Raw genomic sequence first — 23,910 nt, forward strand, 5'->3', positions numbered from 1 at the left:
TGTGGTATCTTAATGTTTTTATTAGAAACCAAACCTTAACAATAAAGAGTTAACACAATTATTAATTCAGCTTAAATAATAGTGCTTTTCCTACATGTTACCTTATAAAAAACTATCTGCCAGAAAAGATATGACTGACATTCAATTTTTCTTTCAACTCTGTTTTCAGCTGCTCAGTGTTTCAATAATTCATTTGGAAAAATTATCTAGTTATCCAACACAGATGGAGCTCCCCTTTTACAGGCATAATTCTGAACAAATTATTTCCCTAATAACTGCTTTGATAGCACGTGTGTGTTAAGCAGCCAGCCCGAAGAGGATTCCAACATGCTAAATACACAGGTGCTTTTTACTGCTATGCTTGAATACATGAAGTACCGTGCACTGCCTGCCATTTGAACTCATAAATCTATGACTGAGGTAGAGAGTACCAATCTATTGATATAAGCAGAAGTATTTAGAACCTCCAATTCTTTTAAATAGAAGGACCATTTTATTAGTGTTTAAGAGCAACAGGGTAGGCAAACTGTAGACCTTGGCAGTTGCTAGGATGAGGATGAAGGAGAAGAGGAAGAGAAGCATGGTTTTTGAGTCAGGGTCCAAGAAAGCATGTTCAGCAGTGGAAGTCAGCAAGCACGGTAGGTGATCCTCAGAGAAAGACTATCTAGTGTGTCAGGACAAGCATACTTAAAATCTTAGCCTGTATCCAAAGTAGGGATAGAAAGTCACACAGGAAACATTACACTGCTGTTACAACTCTAAAAAGGAGGCAGGCTGACAGTGAAGGTCTACAGAGGAACTGTATACTGATGTCTGTTTTAATAGAAAGCAATTGAATTCTTGCATCTGATTCTGTGCTCAGTCTATTTTGATATGCGTACATAACAAAATAGTACACAGAGTAAAGCTGGTCCCTGATGTGGATGTAACTGGAAATGGATGAATATTTTAACACCTGTCCTATGAACCAAGCAACCATCAGCTTGAGGAGTTCAGCTGTGACCCCTTGCAAAAGGATCACCCTGGCTGGTCTTGTTGACTATTTACACCATCATGGGGGGCAGGAGGAGGGGGGACTCTCACGTGAGTATCCAGTTACTCTCTACAACCTGTTACATGCAACTCTGCTTTAAATGCACGTGGTCTTGAGATAGGCAGGTGGGTGGGGCCTCCAAAAGGAGGAGACTCCCTCTATGTGGCCACAGGGAAGCCCTTATCTCTACTGGGTAAAGATTTTCCAGGTATGGCCTGTAGTGGAGAGAGGGACACATGAACCCATTAATAATCCCTCATCTATACTCTGTAAGGAAGCCCAATAAAGTTATTGGTTCCCCAGAGTGAACTTCAATAGAATCATGCTTAATTTGTCATTCTGACCTCATAAGGGATAGATGCTGCTTATGTCTCCAGGTGGGAAAGAATTTTAGCAACAAGATCTTCCTGTGAGTGGACAGATGTAGTCTTTGTACTATTACACTTGTGAGTGATAGTTTTTAGAAAGCTTTGTCATAGTGTGGAATCTGAAACTGTACCATACTGTTACATTAACATCAGTTTATGTAGCTTGCCCTTTGACTAGCTGTCATCGCTGCATGATTTTGTAACATATATTTGTAGATCCTCCAAAAGCTGACATGCTGACATATATCATTACATCAGAAAAGTACGTACCAGTGGGCTAGGTACAAAGCTTTGAGTAGGAATGCTGGGCTCACATATTGTATCACATAAGTCTCTGAGTTCCATTACAGCACCACAAAATAAGCTAATAGCTACATTCGTATCATTATTTTACTACAAAAGAATCCTTAGAAATTGATATGTAGTTATGCTCATGAGAGTTGACACACGTTTCCCAAAGACTCTAGCTTCCATCTAAAACCTCAAATTTTGTCATTGGGAGTAAATATCAGTTATTTTCTTTGCAGTGGTTATTTTTCCAGAAATAATTACCAAATACCTAAGACCAAATAACCAGTGTTTGTCAGCACTCTTTCTGTAAGTGATTAGTTCAACAACTCAATTATACAGATGCTTCTCCTTGAATCAACTATTATACTTGCTGTGCCCAGAAGTGATTTTTGATTTTAAAGAGCATCAGCATCTTAAGAATGTAAACTATTGTGTTCCGTTCCAGGTTTCTTGAATCAAAAAGTGCAGAGTGAGGACAATGACACCTTCTTCATTTCTAGGTCAGCAGTTTTCAATCTGTGGGTCAGGACCCCTTTAGGGGTCAAATGATCCTTTCACAGGGGTCACCTAAGATTATCTGGCAACTCAGATATTTACATTATGACTCATAACAGTAGCAAAGCTATAGTTTTGAAGAAGCAATGAAAATGACTTTATGGTTGGGGGGTCATCACAACATGAACTATATTAAAGGGTTGCAATATTTGACAAGTTGAGAACCATTGTCTAATACCACTCTGGGTTATTGACTCATAAGACTGGAAAAGTGCTTCTGCCTTCCAGCAGTGGTTTTGTGTTTTCAGAGCAGAATCACCCTTCACTTTAAAACTCTTAAGTTTAGTCACAGTCTCCGAGGTACCTTGTAGTGAACTGTGTGTAGCAAGAGAGTTCCTGAATGGAGGCCTTCAGAGGCCATCGATTGAAACTGTGAATTGTGTTGGAAATTCCAGGGTGTTAGAGACACCAACATCAGCACCACCTTGAAAGACTACTAGAGATGTGACTTCATTAGCCTCATCTCAGATCCTGAATCAGAACCTCTGGGGGAAGGCCCAGGAATTTGTTTTAATCTTCTGATTTGCACATCTGAGACCCACTGATATCAACATCTCCATCCCAGATTATTTTAAAGCAAATCTCAATTGGCATCTAGATTATATATATATATTATATATATATATATATATTAGTATATATATATATATATATACTAATTACAAAGTCCTGTGAGAATAGTTTATCATTCCTTAGTATCAGATATCTAGCTTAATTCCTTAGGTATTTTAATGTTACAGATTGAAACCATCGTCTCATACATGCTATTATTTGTAATTTTAAAATAGTTGCTTTGATTCAGTTTAGAGTCTGCTTATTGCATTAGGAACAGACTTTGAAGCCAGGCTGGCCTTATACTGTGGTGATCCTGCCTCAGCCTCCTGAATGCTGGGGTCACATGTAAGCTATCAGATTTGACTTGATATATTTCATCTTTTTAAATAATCACTTTAAAAACACATTTCCTGCTATTGATGTTCTTGAGAAACTGGGTCGTTTATTACTTTCCCATATTCTGGATTTGCTAAGTTGTGACCCTGTGTGTCACTTTGTCATGCTCCCCTTTGTACTGATTGTGACTGTTAAGACCCTTGATCTATGGGTTCAATTGGGGAAGAAGCAAGATTATTTCACAGAGAGTCCTATGGCCTTCTTATTTTATCATAGCAGAAGCCACTTTGTGTGTGTGTGTGACTTTGTTTCTTATAACTTTTTTTTCCAAAACCTATTTTTTTTTAAAGATTTTATTTATTTTTATGTGAATACACTGCTGCCCTCTTCAGACACAACCGGATGGTTGTAAGCCACCATGTGGTTGTTGGGAATTGAACTCAGGACCTCTGGAAGAGCAGTCAGTGCTCTTAACCACTGAGCCATCCCTCCAGCCCTCAAAACCTATTATTAATGTTGGTTCTTAAGTGTTTTAACCTCCCTTATAGACCACCGCCCATCACAGGTAGTGGAAAAGAAAGGATACGGAGGAAGTGAACCTGTTTAGAAATGGTTCTTTGGAGCAAATCCCGTATGTGTTGTCAGGAAATCAGCAGTTCAGCTCATAGGTCAGCAGCAGCAGCAGCAGCAGCAGCAGCAGTAGCTCAATCCACTGGAGAACACTTCACAAATATACCAGCAGTCTAGTTTGGTAGAGTTGAGATATCAAACACAAATCAGCAGTGGTTCACAACCTAGCAGAGACAGCCAGGTCTCAGGAGAATTGGCATGAGTCAGCAGGAAGGCTTTGGACCAGCAACCAGGAGAAGTTCTTGGCTGTGCCTCTCTCAGGGAAGCGAAGATCAGCAAAGATTCGAGACCAACAGGCATTGTACTACAAGCAAATCAAGCCTGGTCATCATCTGTTGAGTCCTATTTTATATTTCCTCCAAACATCATGTGTCCTCCATAGGAGTTGCCTCACCATGTGTCTTGCCTCAGCATGTGAGTCTGACTTAGTAAAACTCCAAGTGAGTCTGTATCAACTCATTTCACTCTGCAAAGTGGCCCGAGTCCTCAGAAGCAGCAAGAAGCCATAGCACACTACCATTAGTTTTTTGGTGCAGCCTTTCACCTGTGTCTGTTTCAGGACAACATTCTTTCCAGTGTTTGCCCCAGCAAAACACCATCAGATACAACTGACTTTCAAAAGAAACTAAGTTTCCACTTTAGTTTCTCAATGTTAATGTTGTTAGTTTCAAGTGTTGGATGACATGTTCATCCTGTATAGGCTTTCTCAAAAGCCCATATGTGACACATGTACATTGTAACGATTTTCCTCCAGTCATTCTGCTAATGTCTTTCTACAAAAGACCTTGGGTACCTCTACAGGATACTTATACTGTGAGAAGGGGATTACCCAGTCAGCCAAGGATTTCAGGCCCATAGGTCTGATTATATTTGATAACTGGATACTTGAAAGATCAGTTTACTGTTACAGTTATAGTTTATGAGAGTAGGTAATGCATAGTTCATGTCTGGCTGAAAAAAATCTACTTCTCTGGTCCCTGAGTCTTTCATTATAGTAGATATCATTGGCTATTGAAATATTAGTACTTGGACTATTATATAGAGCTAATAGAGTGAGAAAGTTAAACTAAGAGCTTCAAAATTGTCTTCTACCCAAGTTAGGCGAGAAACTAAAGACTATCACAAGGAAAGGGGACCATCCAGACTGCATGCAGACTGTGACAGGTAGCTTAACCAAGTGCTGGTCCCACACAAAACTATGCTGGGTATTCTGCCACTGATAGGGCAGCATAAGGCTTCGGGCACATGACTTATGGACAATGATTGGGTAAAAGTTTTCTTTCATATTTAAATCAGAAACAAGGACATGCAGTTCACAGTCTTGTAAAGACAATATTTCTAGCTTTTTTCCCCTAAGGACTATTAATTGTCCCTCTACACAGTATAGTCAGAAGAGGTCTGGACTTCACACTAATACAGTGGACCAATAATGTTATGATTGAAAAGGGTGACAAGAAGTTGCTTATAGAGCAGAAACCCTTGGTAAGACACATGTATTCAGAAGGTATAAGATAAACACTAAGAAAAATCATACAATTCAACATGAAAAGCTTGTAGAGGTCCAGAAGTCAGTGGTAGGTAGAGACATTCCCTCCAGAATAAAACACAGTATATTGTGTTTCATACTTAACAGTGGGATCTGGAAGCAACAAAGCCACAAACGAATATTGCTCTTTATTTAGAGCATACCCAGGAACAACAAATAAATGGCTTTATAGCAGTGTGGACTTTCATATACATGGAGGTCACAATATAGATGTCTCAGGTAACAGAGAAAAGTGATACCTTTAACAGAGGATTTTACTCCTTTCAAGAAATCATACTAGGTATAGTACCAGACAAAGACAAAAAATTTGACCATGGGGTACCAAGTTACTATCTATGGATTTGAAAAATTCATTATGAGCTAAATCTTAAGGTAGATGGGCCCAGTAGCAGTTCACAGTGGTATATAAATAATGTATTGTATTAGCAGGAATGAATCAATTGCATGAACTTGTATCCCAGTTCCCTATTACCATGTACTGAGCTTGAATCAGCACATCTTCCTCAAAGTGCCCTGGCTAAGAGAGGATGTTGGCTTGTTTATTTATAGAGAAGTTGGCTTGGTATACAAGAGGAAGCTACATTTATGTGGCCCTTCTTCCTAATGAGTAAAACTTTCACCCCACAACTTTTCATTCACGCTGTGTGGAATGAGAGTAATCTATTGTGAAGATTCCTGTGGACTGGCAGTAGCCTAGCAGAGGGACAGGATGGCAGCAGAGAAGGCTGGAAGGTCAGAGACAGTGGAGTGGGGAAGAAAGGTATAGAAATGAAGGTGTGTGGTCACAAGGGGTGAGAATCTTTTTTATTATATTGTTATCAAATATAATAGATTCCCATGTCATTGAGTGCAAGCCAAAATAATCACAGTCAATATATAAAGAGTAGAAAAATATTACTTGCAATAGATAAGACAGAACACAAGTGTCCTTTCCAAAGCTCTTCCAATAAAGAAAGTGTGGGAATTTTACTCAGAGATCCTATTCGTACTCACGTAAGGGGTGGCCCAAGGCTGAGCAATAAGCAGGTGTAGTTAAGGAGCACATCCCTGAGCAAACTCAGGGTAAGGTCATAGTTTTAAAAGTGGACATAGGAGACACACGCCTCAGGGAATGTTCTGCTGCTCATGCCATAAAGCCTTAGCTGCAAATAAAGAAAGGATACCCTGAAGGTGCATCAACACAGGATTCTGTCCCTAAAGGAGCCTGTCTTGCTTAGTGGCTAATGACATGTTCATTCTGACTAGAACATCAATCATGAAAGAGAAACAGAACAATTCAAACCAACAACGGAGTCTGTCAGTTGGTGTTAAGCAAAGCATTTGTCATGGCCTACTCTAGAGCTGTCACTATGACAACACATGAGTAGTCATGTTTGCACAGGAGGCTATACATGAGTCACAACATAAATTCCCAGCTACAAAAGCCAATCCATACCTACATCTGTTTCTAAAGAAACTGCTAGGGACAGAAACCTACACTGTGTTCCCAATACCACAGTATTACTCAAGACAAATCAATACCTGGTCAATAACATGGACTCTTTCCATTTCGGAGTGGCTAGTGGTCTATCATAACAGGAATAAATCTTATTCTGGGTATGGATTTGTTGTTCTGCCTTTCAGGGCTTTAGCATATATTATCATTACTTAGGACCTTAAAGAATGCCTGATCCACAGGTATGGGGTCCAATTCAAGACAGCATGTAAACAGGACCTACTTCAGAGTAAAAAGATATGTGAACTCATGACCAGGGAATCAACAGGGTCATTTAGCCTGACAGATCACCTGGCAACCTACTGACGGTGTTAGAGATGCCTCCTTCCACATGTCCTCCAATCTCAAGCAAAGAGATTCACATTAGGGGACAGGTAAGGGAAACAAGTTGTTGGGATGTGCTGTAGCAGATGGGAAGGCAAAGGCAAGATGGGAGGGTACTGTGAGCCAAGGGGCAATGGCCCAGGGATGTCTGGATGTTGTCCACCAGGTCTCCTTTGTCTATTCCTGGAGCAGTATTGAGAGGTTGCCCTCCTACAAAAGCGGAAGCTTTCTCAGAAGCCATTACCCACAATTCAGTCTGTTACAATTAGATGCATGCTTATCCATGAAGGTTTAACTATCTGTAAATTTTAGATGTTCACTAAGGGAAAAGGGCAACAATACCTGTACATGTTCCTACAGGGGAGGGAAAAGGGCAACAATACCTGTACATGTTCCTACAGGGGAGGGAAAAGGGCAACAATACCTGTACATGTTCCTACGGGGAGGGAAAAGGGCAACAATACCTGTACATGTTCCTACAGGGGAGGGAAAAGGGCAACAATACCTGTACATGTTCCTACAGGGGAGGGAAAAAGGCAACAATACCTGTACATGTTCCTACAGGGGAGGGAAAAAGGCAACAATACCTGTACATGTTCCTACAGGGGAGGGAAAAGGGCAACAATACCTGTACATGTTCCTACAGGGGAGGGAAAAGGGCAACAATACCTGTACATGTTCCTACAGGGGAGGGAAAAGGGCAACAATACCTGTACATGTTCCTACAGGGGAGGGTGGGGCTCAGGCACAGATGAAACATCACTGGTTTTCCCAGTGTTCTGTCTCTTCTCTTACCTGGTCAGGCTGGCTATTTCACAGCCAGGTGCAAGCCTTCTTATTTACCTTCCTCGGTGTTTCTGACCTGGCTGTCTAACCCTAGCATCTGCTCTCAGTGTACTATGGGATAACGGAAGTGCCAGTTCAGAAGCGGGAGTTCATGAGGGTTAAGTGCCATCCTTTAGGAAGCAGTACGCACACTGACTTCAATTACTGTCCTGCTAAGAACAAACACATGGCTCCAAGAACAAAACAGAGAAAGCAGAAACAACCCCACTCAACCCCAGTCCTACTGACTTGTCAGGGGACACTTTCCTGTCCCCACATTGAAGGTATAAAAGTCCTGGCTTCCGAATGGCATGCATTTCTGCCAGGAGACACAATGAGAGTCCCATTAGACTCTAAGTTAGAGCTACTATGTGGACATTTTGCACTCTGGATCCAGGTGTGAGCAGGCAAGGATTTCCCATCTTCGCAGTGGTAACTGAGCTAGAGCAATAGGAAACCAAAATGATGCCAGGCAGGGACACATATAGGTGATTGATTTGGGAACGTTTTGACTCCAAATTGTAACTGGGGAAGGACAGGTGCAGCAATTCCAGTGAGGTGTAAATAATTACCAATTACATTTTTTTAAAAATCAGGAATGAGGATTTGGGTCATACAAGCTAAGCCCTTAGGCTTATGGAAGAAACAACCGAAGGGAATTAGAACTTGCCATTGACTGTGGAGGAGAATGATAAGTAGTACTTGCAGCCCTGAAACCAGTTGAGTGACAGGAGCTGTAGTTTGCCTTAATAAAGTACTTTCTCAAGAGGAGAGGCCCATAGAGGTCATGGAGGAGCAGCTTCCCACACACGATGGTTTAAGAGTCCCTGCTAGGATGACAAAAAGGGAAAGTTGGTCTGAAATAACCATGAAGGAGTCAAGAAATACAGATACAAAAGCTTGTGATGTAACAAATGCCAGGAAAGGATACTTAGGAAGAAGATAAAGTAGATGAAGAAGAAGAAGAAAGACCCAAATAAGAATCCTCTAGCAACACTGTTTCCACAGGGTGGAGTAGACGACTCAGCTAGTAAAGTGCTTATCCAATATGGCAGATAACCTCAGGCCTGAGACAGCAGAGACAGGCAGTCTGGGAAACTCACTGGCAGCCAGCCTGTCTGAGCTGATGAATTACAGGTTCAGTGAGAAACCCTGGGTCAAAAACTAAGGGCAAAAAGTGATGGAGGAAAACACCCCAAGTCAACCTCTGTCCTCTACACCCATGTGCACAGCTGTGCAGACATACATGTGATCAAGTGTACACACCACACACATAAATATCTCCAGCAGAAACTAATAATGGTGTGCTTCATGTCCAAAGATCAAGACACAAAATAAAAATAATACCAAAAGTACCATCAAAACTACAATAGTGAGAGGCAGTTACTGGGCAATGTACAATTTGGAAACCATTTCTTAATGGTAATGTAAAATTCACCTAACAGAAAAGTCTGAAAACGCTCTGCAAAATAAACAAAACAAACAAAATCCAATCAGACAAAACAAAAAACCACCAAACTCAGCAAGTAGTTTAAGACCATCCAGGAAAAGATGGCTAGCTGGGAAAGTAAAACTGTGAACACACACCACACTGATAGACAGCAAGGCCGGGGCAGGAGACCTTAGGTAGATTTATGGCAAGGCTACACATACTGGAGGCTGAGGTACTTCCCTGAGTGCTAGTGTATCTCCCCCGCTAACCATAAGCGAGACTTAAAGGATGTGGTGAGATTTCCCCCCAAAGTTTCCAAAGGGCTTCTGAGTTTGAAACAAGAAAAACCTTGTAATTCAATCAGAAATGTGAACATTGGTGCAGGCTGGAAAGATCCCTCATCTTGTTTTCCGAGCTGAAGCTCAACTTCTGAGTTTTAACATCCCAAATTTTCTTATTCTGTATCCAGTATTCTGGTTGAAAAGAAAAGGAGATAAAAGGGAAAACATCAAAACAGTCACCTTGCCATATATCAATTATTTTTATATTTTGTATTATTTGTAATATATATTTTAGTATGTATACAATATGTAGTATGTATCTTCCTGTCGATATATATCCATCATCTAATCTATAGATTCTATATATCAATTATCAATATATCTATATATCTCTCTCTGCGCAGAGAGAGAGAGAGAGAGAGAGAGAGAGAGAGAGTAAGAGAGAGAGAGAGCTATAACCAACAGTTTCTTGGGGATTCATTACAGCCTTTAAGCTACAAGCTATAATCTTCCTAAATTGCTCCCCACCAATGGCTGAGCAAAGCAGTATCTGTCCAAACTGGAACCCCTCAAAAGTCATTCCCCATGCATCTGAGCCTCCTTATGATATGGTCAAGGCTTTCTTACAGTTGTATTGTAAGGGTTAAACTAGTCTAAAGACTTTCCCAGTTCACCTCTTTTTCCCTTGTTCTTAAACCCCATTTCCTTTTTATCAATACCATGCATGCCTAGTTCTATCTTGCTTATTTCTTCCAGAACTCAAACTAAGTAAGTGTTCTGCAGTGAAGGATGCTTAGTATTCCAGGATTCTCCTTAAAATGCTATACATAGCATTGGTTCCCAATCTTGAAGCAATGTGTAATTTATAAAACACTTCTTTGAGAACAACTCAGAGTGTGATTAAGATCACAACATTTTAGAGTTGGAAGAGATCTCATAAGTTTAAAAAAAGGAGAAGACTGAGCATTCTCTCTTTTATTCTCTTGGTTCTTTTTCTATTCATTCTCTATCCTAGTTCTTGATCTTCAGTTGAAATGGATACCTTTATAGAATAGGCTGTAAGGATCAAAGAGGCTGGATAGTTTCAGAATGCAGAGAAAAAAGTTAGAAAGCAATCATCTCCATAGTAAACTAGAAAAACATCAGTATAGAATGGATAGAGACATCTCTGTAAATAACCCACCCTTTGAATTCTCTGTCAATATGATGTTTTACAGTCACAGTACTCTTCATGTTTATTCTCAGGAAGATGTTCTTTGAAAGTGGAGGTGCTGTGAAGTAACCAACAGTAGGCAGAGTCCTCTATAACAGAATGGAAAACTTCAGGTTACAGTTGTCTGATAGGTGTGTGTGTGTGTGTGTATAGTAAACCCTTTTGCATTTTCAAGACAGGGTCTTTCTGTGTAGCCCTGGCTGCCCTTGAACTCATTCTGTAGCCATGGTTGGCCTTTGAACTCAGAGATGTGCATGCCTCTGCCTCCCAAGTGCTAGGATTAAAGGTGTGTGCCACCACCTACACCTGGCTATATGACAAATCCCCCCTCCCTTTTCACTAATCATGGTAAACACGTTCTTTTTCTATTCTTTCAAAGAACTAATTACCTAGTTTATGCATCTTCATGGGAGAGCATCACTACCCAAGGGGATGAAAATTGGGTTTGGACCAAGCCCTTTAGATAGTATCATGATTTCTGGTCCTTCAAGGAGCCACAGTACAGAAACAGATATTCAATTCAGTATATCTTTATTTAGGGATTTCGTGGTCATGAGAGGTGGAAAAACAGGGATGTGTGTCAGGGGTAGTGTCAGAAGTGCTTCTTGAGTATCAGTTATGAAAACAGAGAAATCTGGTCTAGAGGAGAGAAAGAAAGAGGAGAGAAGAGGACCAATGAATGAAAACTTGAGGGGAAGCATAGGTATGAGAGAGAAAGGGAGAGAGGACAGATGAAGGGAAAGTGTGCGTACATTTTGAACTGTTTCATTTTCCCCTGAGTTACACACATACACACCTATCAAACAATTCTAACCTAAACATCCTATTTTCCCATGAATTAGTAATGTGAACTTTGATAATACCAAAGCCTTTATTTTATAGCATTTCCAATGGTAGCATACCATTTCTACCATAGTAGACTAGCTCATTTATTATTGTTTGGGTACTCATTTTTCCCCCTGCAGTTTGAATGTATTTCTTGTGGTAGTAATGCTGTTCAGGGCTGGAGAGATGGCTCAGTGGTTAACAGCACTGACTGCTCTCCCAGCGGTCTTGAGTTCGATTCCCAGCAACCACACTGTGGCTCACGACCATCTGTAATGGGATCTGATGCCCTCTTCTGGTGTGTCTGAAGACAGATACAGTGTACTTATACAATCTCTGTCTCTTTGTCTGTCTCTGTGTCTCTGTGTGTGTGTGTGTGTGTGTGTGTGTGTGTGTGTGTGTATAGTGTGGGTCCCAGATGCTCTATGGATAAGAAAATTTAGATGTTCAAGCCCTTTTAGAAAATGTAATTGTATATAACATATATATTCTCTTGCATTCTTTAAATTTTAAAGAATTTTTTTAAAATTAGAACTATATTATTTATTGTTATAATCTGGATCCTAAATGCTCTCCTGAAATTTTATTTGGCAAACAGTGTATCATAACTTGGGGAGATAGTAAAGCCTTTACAAGATGGGGCCTACTGGGAGTTCTTTAGTTTGGGGGTATGTCCTAAAAGAGAATAGTGGAACCCCAGCCCATCCATTCCTATTTCTCTTTCACTTCTCACCTATGAACTTGAGCAATTCTGCTCAACTGTGCCAGTGGTTTTCAACCTTCATAATGCTGCAACCATTCAGTACAGTTCCTTATGTTGTGGTTATGTCTGACCATAAAATTATTTTTGTTGCTACATTATAACTCTAATTTTGCTATATTATAAATCTCTGTGTTTTTCTGACTGTTTTAGGAGACCCCTATGAATAGGGTCATGACCCAAAGGTTGAGAACCACCGAACTATGTATTCCTTGTCGTGGTGTGTTACTTCACTAGTGGCCCAAAAGCAACAGGTCAATTAATTCATTATGCACAATAATACCCCCAACAGTTCAATAAACTTTTCATCATTTTACATTTTTTGTTATGACACACTTATGAACCTACTACAATTACTATGTAATTAAAGAATGACAAAAAATTTTGGATATACTCAGTACAATTCATATACATATATATGATTTCTCAGTATAACTGTGAATGTCCTGGAACTTGGTCTGCAGACCAGGCTGGCCTTGAAGGGTCTCAAACTCCACCTGTTTTTGCTTTCCAGTGCTGGAATTGAAGGCGTGTGCCACCATACCTGGCTAAAATTATTTTTTAGTATTAAAAGACTAATGTTTGGTATGACTTTGCTATCATGTTCACCCTGGTTTGTATTTTTTAAATGAAAAGGCATATAGATGGGTTAAATTTAATTGTTTGAGCATATAAATGTGCCTCATTACAGCATTTTCATATATTTATGTGTTTGCCATTATACTTTGTCCTCTCCTTCATTGTTCATTTTCCCATTCTTTTTACAATTAAAGTGTGTGTGTGTGTGTGCGCATGTGTGTGTGCGCATGATGTGCATGCATGGCACACATTTGAAGGTTCGAGGACAACTTTATGGGGTCTCTTATCACCTTTAGGTGGGTTCCTCAGAACTCAAGCTTGTGTGACAATTACTTTTACCTGTGAAGCTGTCTCACCAGTCTTCTCCTACTCCCCTCTTGCTGGTCTCCTTCTGTCTCTCAAATAATTTCCTTTATGTTTTCATCAGACTTTTCAAATGGATATTTTCTATCTCACAAAAGCCATGGATTTCTACCCATTGGTCCTGAGGGCTGATTTGTGCTTCACTCCCCCTGAAAGTGGGAACACTAAGCAATGTCCTAAATGCTGATCAGATTTCTAGGGTATCTTGCTATCAGGAAGGGAGTAGTCTTCCTAGCAGACATTATTATATTTCAGTGAATGGAAAGGTATAATTTCTATTAATGCTTTAAACTATATAAACTATTATGGTATAGTTAATATAGAAAAATACACAAATCTTACTTAGTTTGTGAATTTTGAGAACAGTATTATTTCAATCACTTGAGACAAAATATAGAACCTCTTAATCATTCAAAACCTTTATACTCTTTTCTTACCATGTTGCTGTGTCTTAAAACCACTTTGAAATTTATAAAACTTCTCTTTCTCTTGGATTCTGTGCAAATGGAACAAGATTATCATGTACTCTGCAATGTCCAGCTTCTGTTTATGAAAATATTTGTGAGATTTATCCATGTTCCTTTTATTGCTGACTTGTCTAGTGTGTGACTATATATATTTTTCATATTTTATCTGTGTTCCTCTGATAGTTACATGGCTACTTTTTGTTATGAATAAGGCTGTTCTAAATATGTAGCTTTCTTGCAACCTTGTATTTCATTTTAGTCAAGCAACTGAGATTAATGGATCATACATAGGTTAGATTGACGTTTAACTTTAAAGAAGCTGTGAAAGTTCTTTAACATATGGTACACTAAACACCAGTGCTGTGTGAGTCCCAGCAGCTTCACATAGTCACTGACATTTGGGTTACACAGGACAGACTGCACTCCTCCATGTGTGCAGTGGAATGGAATCCACTACAGTTTGAACTTGCATTTAGACTAGTGAATATTCTTTGTTTAATCAGGATACTTGTAAAGTTTATTTCTTACTCATTTAAAATTTTAGGTCATTTGTTCATTTATTTAAGGCAGAATCTCATATAGTCTAGGTCTTTTTAAAAGAATTGTTTAAACTTTTTATTCTTTGTGAATTTCACATCATGCACCTGACCCACTCATCTCTCCGTCTCTTTGTATCCATCCTCCATTCTTGCACCCTCCCAAAGGGGGAAAATAAAGACATCTCCCCATGGAAGCTACAATTGTGTCACAGTGTGTCATTCAGTATATCCTTTGCACACACATCTTTGTTTGCATATGCTCATTCCAATGAGCCATGGGGTCTAGTTGAGGCCTCTGGCTTCTACTAAATTATCAGTGTTGGATCCTCACTGGGACTCCTCTCTGATATCCTGTTGTTGCCCTGTGTCGTGGAGATCCTGAAGCTGTGGATCTGCAGGACCAGCCCCTTCACATGCTGTAGCAATTCACAGACAGGGTAGATGTTAGATTGGGCCAGTTCAAAGCCCTGGATCTGGGACTTGGTAGTAGCTGAGTCGGTCAGTTCACCAGTTCTTCTGCACCCACCTCACCATGGAAAGATCTCCAGCACTGCCCTGGCTATCTCACTTAGTGTCCAAGCTGGCAAGGAGCAGGGTCAGCTCTCATTCACCTCCATGATGCCAGGGCCAGCTTTATTGTGCTGCAAAGGAGAGGTGCAGGGTCTGCTTTTCCAAATGCTGTAGCCATGTGAGGAGTGGTGCAAGCTCACTCTCATGTGGTAGTAGGCAAGGGTTGGGGCCAGCTCAGTACAGTGCTCAGTTATCAACACGGCCTTAGATAGCCCAGAGCAGGCCTTTGTTGTCTGGGCTGTATTGGCTTTGGTGGTAACAAGGGCCTCTGACATCAACACAAACCCTATCTTTGATAGGACCACAGACCCAGACATGTCATCCCAAGGAACATGGGGCTGGATATCAGTCTGATTCATCTTAAACCACTTTATAACTGCACTGAAGTAGGGTCCCAATTCCCTTTCCTATGTGGATATCCAGTTTTCCCAGAACCAGTTATTCTTTCTCCTATTGTATCTCAACACTCTTACTGACAATCAACTGATCATATACATTTCTGAACTCTTCAGTTATGTTCCATGTATCTACAATCTGTATTTATGACAGCACTGTCTTGCATGTGTGCCTGCATGCTCGTGTCCCCCCCATGCTTGTCTGTGCCCTCATGTGTAGAAAGCAGAGGTCTATGTCAGGTGTCTTCCTCTCCCCATTTCATCTCACTTTTTGAGAGGGAGTTTCACTAAATCTGGAGCTGGCTGTTTTGTCTAGACTAGCTGACCTATGACCCTTCAGGACCTGCCTGAAAACCACGAGCATCTGGACTACAGATGAGGGCTGCTGTGCCGAGCTTTTACATGGGTGGTAGAGATCTGAATTCAGGACTTCATGCCTATGCAACAAAAAGTACTTTATCCACAGAGAAATCTTCCCGGCACTATCTTTTTATAGCTTTGTAACAAGTTCTGAAACCAGGAGTTGAATTTTTCTAATCTATAGACTTTCTTTTTGGTTAATTACATTGACTGGGGTCTCCTAGGTCCTCAACGGAGTGTGGAAACAATATCTTTTTCTTTTTTGAGATTTTTTTCTTTTGCTATGGTCTTGAACTCAAAGGTTCAAGTAATCATCATCACATCTTACTTTCCTAAGTAGCTGAAGCTACAGTGAGTACCACCTCACCTGCTGTAGAAACTTTTGTGTTAATGCTATTACTGATCTTAGTGGAATCAGGTTTCCTATTTTACCACTAAGTTTTCAAAAGATAACCAATCTGCTTGGTTCCCTTTTGTTCTTAGCTTGCTGTGACTTCTTAACCTTGAGTTTTGAATTCTGTAAAATATTTTTCTGCACCTATGGGACTATGGCTTTTATTCTTGTTTCATGAATGGTATGAGATCTTGCCTTGTATTAAATGTCATCCTCTTTGGTCATGCTATCTTATATTGTCAACTTCAGTTTGCTAATATTTAAGAATTTAAATGTCTGTGCTTATGAAGAATCAATATTCTTATAAAATGTTATTGGCAAATTTTGGTACTAAGATTATGTTGAACTCATGAAACTGTTTTTCTGAAACAGGGTAGCTCTGGAACCCATTACCTAAGGTGCTGACGGAAGTCATTAGTACAGCCATATGGGCCTGGAGTTCCCGCTTAGGGTTTTGATTACAAATCCAATTTGTTCTCTACTGAGTTATTTAAGTGTTCCATTCATCCTGTGTCAGCTTCTGCTTGCTACCGACCCTTCCTCTCCTGGGTCTCACACAGAATGGCAAGTGTCACGGAATTCTTCCCCAACCTCACAGCAGCTTTGGCAGTTAGTTAGTTTGTTTGTTTGTTTATTTATTTATTTATTTATTATTTTTTCTTTTTTTTTCCGGAGCTGAGGACCGAACCTAGGGCCTTGTGCTTGCTAGGCAAGCACTCTACCACTGAGCTAAATCCCCAACCACCCCGGCTGTTTTTTTAAAAAGAGAAAGTTGTCTGTTTCATTTTAATTATTACTAGCATAAGTGACCCAAGTATCTCTTTAAATTCCACATAGTTCTATTAGCACTGGGACTTAATAGTGTGTGAATTTACAAATGCATAACGAATGATGGAAGAGAAAGGAAATGTGTAATACATAGCAGAAAGATAAATGTAAGGAGAATGCAAAAGTAATCCAGTGGCAGAGGGAATTACAAGATAATAAAAAATACCTGACTGACAGAGAATACAGGAGTGGGAATCAAGATATGTGATGAGTTAGTGATCAGGTCTGCAAGTAAGTTATAGTAAAATTTATGGAAGAAAAAAAAAAAAAAACAAAACCCAAAACCCAAAAACAACCTGTATTCAGATTCCAAGGTCGCATACTTGTGTAGGCCTACAGTTCATGCTTCTTTCCCTGCACATCTTTAATTAAAAAACATAACACGACCTCACTTTCATAAAATAACCAATTTATAAATTCAAAAAAACCTTATACAAGGTTAAAACATCCAAAAGATAAAACGCAGTCTCAGTCTTTTCAGTTTTGTACTCATATTTCTATTCATCCACATATGTGAATTCATATTCTGTACACTGTGATCTGTAGTTTGCTCTTTCTTTTGGACAAATAGGACCCAGAGTCCATGGACATATATAATACAATGCTTTGATGGGCCAAGAGTATTCTATTGTCTGCACACACCATAATTCTCTTCTGTTCTAGTGATAATATACACTGAATATGGAATATAACCGTGGCAAGATCCTCAGGAATCTTGTTGTTTTAAGTGGGACAGAAGATGATGCTTATATTAATAAATCAGGATGGACTGTTATTGTCCTCACACCAGTAGTCACAAAGGGATTGTATTTTCACGGCTCTGTCAATACCGATAAGCAAATGAAATGTTTGGAAGGTAGACAACTTTTCATTTATTAACTGGGTGTTTTTTCTTGGAATCACGATATATATGGATTATTTTCTCTTTTGAGTCAAACTCCTACCCCAGTAGCTAGAGTGCCGGGATTACAGACATGTGACACTTCTCTTTTGTCAATTTTTATATTTAGGTGTTGAAATTTATAATTGATTTTCTAAGAGGTGTATGTTGGGAATAATTTTTCTTTGCAAATGTATGGATATATTTTTCTATAGTTCACTATTTTCAGTTTTGAGGGTGTATTACAATCTTAGTTGTTTCTTATAGTTTCATACTTGGAAAGGACCTTTCTAACCTCAAGGTTATCTATGTATTCACCTTGAATTTCTACTTAAAAATATGACTACTTTTACTGTGTCTTTGTGTGGGTAGGTGTACATAAGTGTAGGTGCTCTGAGGCCAAAGGTATTGGATCCCCTGAGAGCTGTAGTTAAAGGCAGATTAGAGCAGCACGAACTAGGTTCTAGGACCTGAATATAGGTCCTTGGGAAAGCAGCAAGCATTCTAAACACTGAGCCATCTCTCCACAACGGATTTTCCCATGTTTTTAATGGTTTAATTTTTTTCTTTTAAGTGTTCATCTAGCATTTACTCTTGTGTGAGAAATAAAGCTTTTCTTCACTCGCTAGTCATTTCTCCAGTCTTCTCACTTTCCAGTGATTTATTTTTTTTAACGGATACTTTCACTGTTTTGATTTGATCTCAGGATCTGGGGAAACCATAAAACATAGTTGAATCTACAGAACTAGGGGTTCAGATAATCTCTAAAAATGCCGCGGCACTTGATATAGGTGTTCAGCAAATTTTTACTGTCAATGTCACACACACAGACTAATGCTTTCTCCATTCTGATTGTGAATGTGTCTCCCGCGTGTCTCCTTTATATAACCCACCCATAATAGTATGCACTTCTATTTCAAGAAAAATGCGACAGCTCAGTTACCATCTACCCAGAGGCTGGATATAGTTATCTCATGGGCAAACATAAGCTGTGCTTCACAATACATAGTCAAGATCCAAGCCCACACAGTAAGGAGGCATTCAGCAAACATGGGTATAGACCGGACGCCTGTTTCTCCCATCGCCTACCTTGAAACGCTGTAAGCCTGGTTTATTTCAGCCTTTAGGTCACAAATATCAAAGCTGTCACCAAGTGTCAATTTAGTTAGCAGCATGGAGACTAGGAGCTCGCCCTGTTATACACCTAAGAGTAGATGGGCTTACAGGACGGAACTGGGGCAGGAAGGGGGTCCTGACCTGACTTCCCTGTTGGCAAGCTGAGGCGACTCCGTACTTGCAGGCTGACTGGGTGCCAAAGCCAGAAAACCCGCCCAGCAGGCATGATGACAGGCGGGCAGTGATAGAGGTGGCGGCTAAGAGCACCATCCAAGCTCTCAGAGAAGGAAGTGTAACCTGGGCGGGACAAGGGCAGGGAGTCCCTCAACCCACGGGGAGTCGGGCGTGAGGCGAGACCTGCCGTTTCCCGGGCTCGCGGGCTTTGGTGTGGCCCACAGGGCCGTCCCAGAGTGGCGTCCGCACTTTTCCCACAGTAGCAGCGGCTGCCCGCGCAACCGTCGCCCGCTTTCCTCACCAACGGCTCGGGCCCTGGGGCGGTGCGCAGTGCCGATGACGTAGCACGGGGGCGGGACTTCCTGCCGCGCGCGCCGCCGCGGCTCGGGACCAGGTCTGCTCTGGAGTGGCGGGCGGCGGGCTGAGGGGGCGGCGTGTCTGCTGAGGAGGCCGGGCCGCAGAGGAGGAGCCGGGCTTGCAGCCGCCGCCCTCTCGGCCCTCCGAGTTTCCCGGGCTACCTCAACCTTCCCTAGGAGTGGGTGCCCTCGGGTACAGCCCGGCTCGTTGGCTTGTCTCCACCCCCGCGGCGGGAGCGGCCGCCTGGACCGCTCCAGACGTGGCGGGCTGGGCCGACACCCCAGCCGGTGGGACCGTCTGGACCCCTCGGCCCCAATGCCTGAGCGAGCAGAGCGGTGTGGGTGGCGGTGGTCGGAGCTGTGCCGGGGACCCAGGGGGGCGAGCGCGGCTGCTGTGCTAGGGCACGCTGCTAGGACCGTGTGTAAGTTTGGTAAGTCACCTCGCTTTCTAGGCATGCTGGGCGTCTGCTTGGAATCCTGCAGCACTCCTCCGCGTCCGCCCTTGAACCCCGGTTTTGTTTCCTGGTGAAGAAGTGGAAGCGCGTGTTAGGAAGGCAGGCCCGGGTATTTTTTTAAAGCACGTGAAACTCCTTTCCCGGCTTTTTGGTGCACTGCGGCATGATAGCTAGCAGAGTAATGGGGTTAATGTAAAACACCTCCAGTTTAATTTGTGACGGAAAAACTACGCTGTCGTCATTTTTCCTTGCCCTTAAAGATAGTTGTAGCAGTTTGTTTGCGGATGTTGCCGAGGTAAGGTCTGAAATGTGGGAAGTGTATTTTGGGCTTGGTACTTTGACAAGTTCTAAGTCCAGTTTCTGAGTACAATAAAAGGACACTAGGCTTTTTAAAAATGCCCTAGAGGGCATTTAAATGTCTTTAAAGACAGCTTTAAAGTCTTACCTTCCAATTATCAGGCCACTTCTATTCAAAGATGTTGAGGATAAGGATAAATTTGTTCCGATTTTTTTAATATGTAATTTTTTTAATATGTAATTCATTATAGGATCAGGCTGTTAGTATAAAGTACTAAATTGAGATCTAAAGAACTAAGTAGGTTAAAGCTGTGCTTCTGTTACCAAGCAACATCATCGTAAACAAGTCTAATATTCAACTAGAACATAAGTAAATGTGGCCTGTTAATCTGAGTTTGGAGTTCTCCAGATTTATGCTTATAGGTGGTTATGTTTGTCGCTTTTTGTATTCAGATTTGATTCCAAGTCAGTTTTATTTAGAATTATTAGAATGCTTTGATTTTTCTGTTGTCACACAAGACTCTTTGGAGAGTTGGAAAGGGATTTGAGTTCCTTTTGGTTGTTATTTATCCCAGAGTACGCTGGGTGTTTCTCTTTGAGTATTTCCTTTCTAATGAGATAAAATATGCTGGCTGTATTTAATAATATTCTCAAATAACACGATGATAGCAATTTAAGTTACATTTGAGAGATGGCAAAACGGTATAAGTTTTTAAGCCTTGGTTTAACAATAGCCTTGGTCTCCACTTGTTGAACCCTTAAAATATATAACTTGAGTGGTAAACTAAGTTTTTAATTTAATTTACTTTATTAAGTGTTCTATATGGTGGGGAAAGCATTTAAGACATAGTCTAGCTTTGTATCCCAGGCTTACTTTGAATTGGCAATTCTTTTGCCTCAGCCTCCTGGTCCAGGACTGAATGAGAATGAGTCTATAGCTATTCCCAGGTATGGTTGAGGAGAAGGATTTTCTGTAGGTGTAAAGGAGAGAACAGCCAGAGGCGTCAAGAAGGGTCTAGACTAAACATGACCAACAGAATAGATGGTGCCATGAGAGGAGAATGGGGGGAGAGCAAGAAAGGAAAGAGGAGAGAGGTCCAGGAGTGGAGTGTAAAGCAGAACCAAGAGTCAAGAGAGTAAGTAGTCAAGTTGACTGAGGTTATATGGAAAGAAGCTAGGGGAAGGGAAGGGAAGGGAAGCTCAGGGGCTGGAGAGGTTTAGGGAAGGGGTCTGGGGAGGGTATGCCAGCCAGGGTATGTAGCAGGTACTTGTGAGTAGGGAGGGATTGAGGGAGCCTAGAGGCTGGCAGAGATCTCAATGTGCTTATAGGCACCTCAGGCTTAGGTTTATGGAACAGCCTTGGGTCCTTTTTGCCAGAGTTAAGAAGAATGACCCCCTTTAGCTTGTAGGAACTATCTTACGTTTTTGTCTAAATGCCAAACTTTGGGAAAAGGAGTTTCTTGGGACCTAACGGGGAGGGGACCACAAGCCTCAATGATTGGCTTAAATGATCTTTTTGTTGTTGTTTGCCTTTTTATTTTTATTTATTGTTGTTTGAAGTTGAAGCTTGGTCTTGTAACTTTGCTCAGGCTGATCTGGAGCCCACTATGTCTTCTCATTAACTTTAAACATCCAGCAATTCTTGTGGTTCAGTCTTCCCAGTGCTGAGACTACGTGTGTGAAGCCACCATGACATCAATTTGAAACTGTGACAAATGATGCCTTTAAATTCAAACTATCAGCAATAGAAATTGGAACATCAGATTTATGCACCCTTACTAAAACTCTGTAGATTTCATTTTAGCTTTCACTAACTGTGCCCTTCAAATGCTGAGGTTGATGTTATGAGCCATTGACTACTGCTGGAGGTATTGGCAGTTACCTACATAGGGGCTGAGACTTGTGGTGTCTTCTGAGAGCAGCAGGGCCTCCTCTCCAGTCTGTCCCATCGCAGCTGAGTTTTTAGCGTATAGTGACTTCACAACTGTCTCACTGTGGCTTTCCAAGCTTTACTCATTATGGAAACAGTGCCTTGGTCCAAACTGTTTTTTTCTTCCATTATCCTTTAAACTTGTTTTTTTTTAAAAGATGTATTTACTTTATATACACTATTCATGTCTTCAGACACACCAGAAAAGGGTACTAGACCCCGTTATAGATGGTTATGAGCCACCATATGGTTGCTGGGAATTGAACTCAGGATCTCTGGAAGAGCAGTCAGTGCTCTTAACTGCTGAGCCCTCTCTCTGGCCCAAACCTGTTTTCTCCTTCCTCTATCAGTCTTAATTTCTTTCTACCCTGCCCCACTTTTTTTCCTTAAAACAAAATAAAACAAAAAACTAAACTAAATTACACCTTTTCAATTTAACCATGACATTTGAAATTCTGTAGTACATATTTGTGAATCATTTTCTTTGACACTTAGATTGTTGTTGTCTTCCTAACTAGATTAACATCTTTCATGAGGATGTCCTTTGTTTAACAGAAGTTGTTGAAGGATGTTTCTTGACTGACAAATGTCCATCTGAATCTCTGACTCTTCCTAGAGTACAGTAGAAGTCAGAACATAGTAGTAGACTACAAGAGGGTAGATAAAGAGTGGGGGAATCACTGGAATCAAAAGGGAAGGTTTTGTTCCTAGAAAGTATGAATGAATATTTGAGAATTTCCCATGACATTAGCATCACTAAGAACTCTCTCAGGAATTCTGGCTCTACTCCCATGGGGCATGGTGAGTTTGGTCAGTTTCCTGGGTCTTCCCTAGAAGAGCCCTAGTTTTAAAATGTGAGTCCTATTAATCTTCCTTTCCTTCCTTCCTCTTGCATTCTCCTGGTCTCTTTCCATCTCATTTCATGTCTTTCCATTGTGTTTTGCCCAGTCAACACTTAATGTATAAAACTGTGTCAATACTTTAATCTGCTTCTCCTAAATCAGCAGTCCTCTGAAGTTCATTGCCTGCCTGTCTTCTATCAGGACTATCCTTTCTGGATCACAGATCACTGACTGTCATCTCAAGTTTTGTGCTATTTCTTTTGTGTGTGAGCAGTATTCCAGGAGAGAAACCAAGGAAGCTAGAAAATGCTTTATTGTTGCTTTCTGAATATTATGACTTTAAAGTACTTTAAGAATTAAAATTGAGAGCTAGGAGGAATCTAAAGTCTGATCTTTCCTTTTTGGAAAGTACTTGTCATTCTCAAACTATGACTTTTAGAATTGTAGGTAACTTTAATAAGCTTGCCATAAATCCCGTGATGATGCTCATAGCCAAGAGTGACTTAAGGGGGAGGTATAAGAACGTAAAGTTGGATATTGGAATATTTTTCTAAATCTTCTTGGCTTCAGTGTTAGGTGATCTTGCCAGCCTTGCTTCTAAGTTGTTGCCCAGTAACACGGTTGCAATAAAACAGCAACCACTGGAAACTATAGGGATTTTCAGGGCACAGTCCTAGCTCTGGTGTTCACATTTATCTCTCTCATCTACATCACATTTTATTTTAAATCAGACATAGTACTAAAGAGCATACAGTATATGATCTGGAATATATTTTTCAGGGTGCTGACATTAATTCTTGTACATTATTTTTCAGAGATGCATTATAAATGTTTTGAATAATAGTGCATATAAAGAATATCTGAAAAGACTGGATCAACCAAAAATCTGTAGAAAA

At 40.7% G+C, this 23,910-nt stretch overlaps 1 protein-coding gene and 1 long non-coding RNA gene across 20 annotated transcripts in view; one reads left to right on the forward strand and one right to left on the reverse strand.

The window, feature by feature from the left end:
* Positions 1–19,482, reverse strand: Cep83os (centrosomal protein 83, opposite strand). The gene is made up of 3 exons (NR_132625.1): positions 19,102–19,482; positions 10,855–10,973; positions 1–9,863 (listed from the first exon to the last, which is right to left on the reverse strand). It is a non-coding gene; the product is annotated as a centrosomal protein 83, opposite strand (long non-coding RNA).
* A 1-nt stretch (position 19,483) lies between these two features.
* Positions 19,484–23,910, forward strand: part of Cep83 (centrosomal protein 83) — a 109,316-nt gene continuing 104,889 nt past the window's right edge. For 13 of the 19 annotated variants that reach the window (XM_063264030.1, XM_063264032.1, XM_063264036.1 and 10 more), the window contains exon 1: positions 19,782–19,921. The gene's annotated coding sequence lies outside the window, so the exon portion shown is untranslated. Of the gene's footprint in view, positions 19,529–19,652; positions 19,922–19,998; positions 20,241–23,910 lie in introns of those variants that run through there. The other 6 variants (XM_063264026.1, XM_017595016.3, XM_063264031.1 and 3 more) reach the window with 5 other exon arrangements.

The sequence above is a fragment of the Rattus norvegicus genome, chromosome 7 (genome assembly GCF_036323735.1).
Source record: "Rattus norvegicus strain BN/NHsdMcwi chromosome 7, GRCr8, whole genome shotgun sequence".
Lineage (NCBI taxonomy): Eukaryota > Metazoa > Chordata > Mammalia > Rodentia > Muridae > Rattus > Rattus norvegicus.